Below are 6,621 nucleotides of genomic sequence, written 5' to 3' on the forward strand. Positions count from 1 at the left end.
TAAAATTTAGTTGATATAATAAAAAATGAAATAAAAATATAACGGTTTTTGAGTAATTTGTGAGAAAATGCATCGATTTTGTAGAAATGCATGACTAGTGGTGTATATATGAGTTCTCTGAGTAATCTTCCGTCAATAGTGTCATCCCTTATAAAACAGTTATATAATAATAATAATAAATTTATACAAAAAGTTGTCTTCACTTGATATGCATGAGAGTCAGTGATTGGAGTCGTTTCTCAAATGTACTCATTGTAAGCACTGTTATATAATAAGCTTATAGTCAACTAAATCATAAATATTAAGTTTAAAAAATTAATGATTTACTAAAAAAGTATTTTTCAAAGCACTTAAACATTGGTTAAGAGTCACTCAAATCTTACGCTTTTTGTGGTCTATTCCTAGTTATAGTCAGCACTCAATATATAGATTAATGTCTCATAAAACCTATTTGTATAGCAATTGTACGACAATTGACTAATATATGACTCAAATGTCTCTGAGATCTCATTTCCACTAAATATGAATGAAGACTATAATCAAAGTACATATCAATTATCTATTTGTATAAATAACTCAAATTCAAGTATTGATCAATTTTTTTGTAATAAACAATTGCTATATTTTTAAATTATAAGTCATTTACAGTTAATATAACGTTAATTTCAAATACTGTATAAATTAATATAAACAAGTGATAACTATAATAAATTATTTGAATAAATCGATAAAATAAGCAAAAATACTAACTTAAATACATTTATTAATTAACATTTTACATTTTTAAACAATTTTTAAAACTGTATTATATCTTTTTATATTTTATTAAAGAAATACTATATTTTTTATTTGTATTCAGTTTACTGTTTAATTCTATACAAATAGTTAAACATAAAAATTCGTGATATTAATTTAATAATATAATGGATTTAAATTAAATTATTTATTTTTAAAATTGATATACAAAATGCTAAATTATATTTATAGTTTTTAAACTTGTGAACTTAATTATATTATAATTGGTGCTAAAATAGTTTTCAAAATATATTGTCATCATGTAAATTTTATTTTCATATTTTTTTTGATTAATGACTTAAAATAAATGTTAAGAGAGGGTGGGGTTAGAGATCCAATGACTAAATTATAATTAGGACATATTTTTTGATTACATTCTAACAGTATATTCAATATATAAATATCATATAAATTTCTTCACTATTAACAAAAACAATATTTAATAGCTATATTTATTTTTAAAATAATATATTTATTTTGATTATTTTAGTTTTATTTAAATAACTATTTTAACTAAGGATATAAATCAGACATTTAATATTTATATTAAATTATAAAATAGTTTAACACAAACAAACGCACCTTAAATAAAAATTTTGATTCATTGTGTTTAATAAAAGTTATTTAAAAATTTAAAATTTATACAAAGTTACAAAACTTTTACCATCATTTTAAAACTGATTTTAATAAATAATTATAATATTAAACTTATGCAGATATATTCAATATATGAATTTATTAACTAAAATATCTATTACTATTGATATGAAAAATTAATTTAATACATGACTGTCTTTAAATCGACAATAACTCGGAGTTATTCATGCATTTTAATAATATTTTACTCCATTGATCTCAATATATAATTTTAAATATATAGTCGAATTCTTATTATATAATAGTTATTTTGATTTTATTTTTTTATAATATTGTACAGTATTTATTTACTATACAGGTATACCTATATACAAGAGCGTTATTATGCTGTAATATACTGTGCAATTTTTAAAAAATATTTCAAATGCAATTAATTTTTTTATCAAATATTAGTTTTTATATATTTTAATTTGTTAATAAAAATATTTTATATTACATAGAATAATTTGTTTATAAAATAATTTATTATTTTAATTATTAGAAATTTATAAATAAAAAATATTAATTTATTAATATAATAAGATTACAATTTAAATTCAATTTATTAATTTACTTATTAAACTTCAATATATTATTTTATTTATGTTAAATACTTATAATAAAATATAGATATTATATAATATACTTATAAATATTAATAGAATATAATACTCGATTGATACTTAATACTTAATAATAAATTGAATTATATAGCAATCAATATATGAATATATTTAATATCACTTTAATAGTAGATATATATTAATAAATTATGATAAATTATTTTAAAAGTATTGGTTTAACTTAGTTAGCGTTATATTAACTAATTTTTGTCTAACGGATTAATGATGTGATATTTTATATCTATACACTGTATAATATACAGGTGATAAAAGTTGTATCATTAAATATATACAATTTTTTGATAATTTGACTGTATTTATAAATATATTAGTATATTAATTGAATAAAAATGAATTACATACGGTATATAAAGTTAGTAACAGTTAAAGCAATTATATGGTTGTATAGTAAGAGAGGGTTTGCCATTTGATGTCTTCTCATTGATTCACTAATGTTAACAATGCGTTACAGCGATGCACTGATCCCTCCTTTACCTCCTTTTCTGGTTGACATTGACCTTACAGTACGGGTATATAAGCGTAAAGTCGGTCACACTTTAAGTACAATAATAATCATAATATTTGAAGCAAACAGTGATCACTACAAGAATCGCATCGCATGTGTCATACAATCATCACTTCAATTGTTAAGTCAAACAGTGATCGGAAGTACCACAAGACTAGTGAAAGACCATTGAATGCACACAACAATGAGGAGCGTATGTATCCGTTATTTATATTATATTTTATATTTATTTATATTTTATATTTATTTATATTTTATATTTATTTATATTTTATATTTATTTATATTTTATATTTATTTATATTATATATTTATTATATAAAATTGTGAATATTCTTAGTTATTAATTGGAAAATTTCAATATATTTAATCCAAGTTTTAAAAAAATAAATTTGATAGATATATAATATAAAAAATATATCTATCAACTTTAACTGTGTATTAATTTACTATAATTAATTTATTATTATAATTATTTACTTTATCATGTAACTTTTTGAATTAATTTTTGTTTAGATAAAAGATATTTGCTTGAATTTATTTACTAGAGTTGTTACTTATCTACAATAACCACAAAATTATAGTTAGTTAGTAATAATTGCTATTTAGTAAAAACAATTAATGTTTCCTAAATGCAAGTAAAAGATAAACTTAAATTTAATGTCTATTTAATATTTATATAGTAATATTAATGTTTCAAATTTATCTAACYSATCAACAATATTATTAAAATATCTATCGACAAAATTACATAAAATAAAAGTATATTTTTGTAATAGTTATATATATATATATAAATGACCCAAATTTTTCGCTTATTTGAATTTAGGTATACTTTATTTGTTTATTTATTTGAATAACTCTTTAAAATTCTATAGGTTTTCTATATATTTGTTGTGTGGTCCCAAAAAGTTAACTATTTTTGCTTAATTATGCGAAAACGTATTGAACTATATATAATGTTTATTTATTATGAAAAATATAATATAATTATGATTGTTATAATTTACAACTTACAGTATTTTTTATTTATTTTATACTCACAATACTAAATATATAACAAAACTATCAATTCTTTTCTAACTTTTTTAAAATTTTTTAATTAAATATTACTGTTAATTCATTACATACAATATATACTGTATATATTTCTATACATATTTCAATAATTAATAGACACTAAATGTATATTATATTATATTTTTAATTATAATATAGTAGGCACTTTAAAGTAATTTATAATTAATTACATTTATTGTACAATCTTATTAAAAACATAGATTTTCATCTAACAGTTGTTATTTAATAATAAACAATAAACACAATTATGACCTCAATTTTAAATTATTGATTGTTTAACGTTAAAGTATTATTATTGTTGTTTATAGAAATTAAAATATAAATATATTTTTTAACAAACGGAAGTCCACTACTAATGGGAGAAAATTAACAATCATAACAATATCACTAATGTGTTATTATTGTTTTATTTGTAATAACATTAAATATTAATTTTTCAAGTTTAAGGACACAATTAGTGTAGTATTGTTTTATAGTTACCGTACTTATTGTTTTTACAATAATAAAAATAATAATAATTATTATTATATAGAATTTTTTAACAAAACTAATTATTTATATTTTACAATCAATTATCGCAATAAACTTTTAATATTGCTTTTGTTCAAAAATAATAATAAAATTATGAGTTCATTGTCATTGATATCTATTTATAAATAAACCGTTTGACTCAAAATATTAGTTTTTAAATAATAAAATTTTATTTAATAGGATTAATGCAATCAATAACTTTTAAATAACTATCAATCAAATAAATTTGAAAGAGATTTTCTTATTTATGATTTCTATAATAACATCCCTCGTAATCCTATTAAATAATATTTTTGTTTATTTCAATACAATAATAATAATTATTATATTTACAAACTATGTGTAATTTATTTGAAGTGTTAGTTTGAATTTTCAATTTTATAATAAATATGTTTTTATATTAATATAGAGAACATTAATTGAAATATTTTTTATTTGTATTTTAATTACCTTATTAATGAAGATTAAATAATTAAAAAATTACTTATCAATACTATTACACGGAATTATTGTCTTTGAATATTCACTAATTAATTTAAATTAAATCTTTTATTATTTTRTAATTACAATTAATGAATATATTGTTAATCAATTAAGAAATGGCATGTTTTGGTACAAATAATAAATCTGTTAAAAACATTTTATTTTATATTTATCGACTGTATATAATCATATAAAAAAGGCATACAAAACAAACTGATTAACATATTTGTATAATTTATAATATTATATTAAATACTATATAATAATATTTAATTATTGCACTTTCCATAAATGGGTCAGTATTATGGACCCAAACCAATGAGATTATATAAAACATTACTGATTCAAATCACTATCATTTAAATCGTGATCTTAACAAAAATATCCAATATTAGAAATAATCAGTTTTAATAATCTTATAATTTGAAAGATTTAAGAGAAAAAATAATAAACTAAAAACAATTTATTTTATTATCAACAAAAATAGTGAGCTTTTGATGACATGAATACAGGTTGTGCCCAACCCTCACGTATTGATACACTTGTTTGCAATATCGTAAAAGTCAATAATTTTAATGAATTATGTTTTGAACAGTAAATTATACATTTATCTCATAAATTTGATAAATTGACCCAAAATATTAATCTTTAAAAAACGTTTGTAAGGTTTTAATACTTTTTTGTAAGTTATTAAAGGGTTTATCATAATTATAGTCAAGTTATGATATCATATATAATACGATAGAATATTATTAACTCTTAAATCAAAATATATAATCTAAAAATAAAATTAAAACCAATTTTAATCAATTGTGTCTTAAAATACAAACATAAATCTAGATTTGGCTCCTTTTGCCTCTGATTTCACAAATCAGCCAAATATTTAGTGAAGACTTAGACAAAAAACAAAGTGACAAAAATGAAGTCAAATATGCCGGTCCTATAGTCTATAGCAATGAGAAGCCGCCAATTATTATATTCCCAACACCACCGACCACTTCATCGACTAATTTGAAATCAAATGGCAGTACTAATAAAAACAATATAGAGTACATCCCGTTCCCCTATCAGGAACTGCCTGTACTTATATATAAATCAAAGGACAACCCACCCGTCCATTTAGTGTCTGATAGTAAGTCAAATGATAACTTAGATAATGTCACTTCAAATATAGAGAAACGTTTGGGTGATATCAATATGAGTGCTAATCAAAGGGGGAGTCGGGCTCTTAAATGGTCTAATTTTAAGCTATTTAATGATATGCCACTTGTTATGAAAGCACCGAAATGGTCAACCAATGAACAGAAAAATTTAAATCCAAATATTCATTCACTGACGCAATCATTAATTGATATTAACAACAATTCATTGCTAACCGCATCTAACAATCCCCTAACACTGTCCAATGCACCTCATGTTGTGTATTCAGGTCATCCACCTATTCATGTATTTCCGCAACCGATTATCATAAAAGAGCCCGAATTAACTGAAATGACTTCAGCGTCGGAAGCATTCAGCAGTTTTAAGAAACCAAATAATGTCAATGCATTTGACATGACATTAGCGGCTTTGGCCTCAAACAAACACGAAGTCTCGACCAACCCTTCTTCCACACAATTTTATTCATATACTGGAGGACCGGCCAATACGGGATCAAATGGTAAAAGTTATGGATTTAGGGTAAAAACAAAGGGCAACAAACACGACACCGAATACTCGAGTTCTCAAAATTACGAGAATTATGATGAGGCGTATTCACAACCACTTACTGATGGATCATCTGATTCACAATCAGAAGATAACACTAAATATAAGGCTTCTTCTTCTTCAAGTGGATCCTCTTCTTCTGATTCGTCACAAGAACCAAATGATAAAGAATATGAAAAGGATAGCTATAATAGAGAAAGACAGAGAGAAAAATATCCAAAATATACACCAAATAATTGG

This window comes from Oppia nitens, unplaced genomic scaffold (genome assembly GCF_028296485.1).
Source record: "Oppia nitens isolate AA-2021 unplaced genomic scaffold, nextdenovo-longstitch-racon4-pilon3 scaffold17_pilon_pilon_pilon, whole genome shotgun sequence".
Taxonomy (NCBI): domain Eukaryota; kingdom Metazoa; phylum Arthropoda; class Arachnida; order Sarcoptiformes; family Oppiidae; genus Oppia; species Oppia nitens.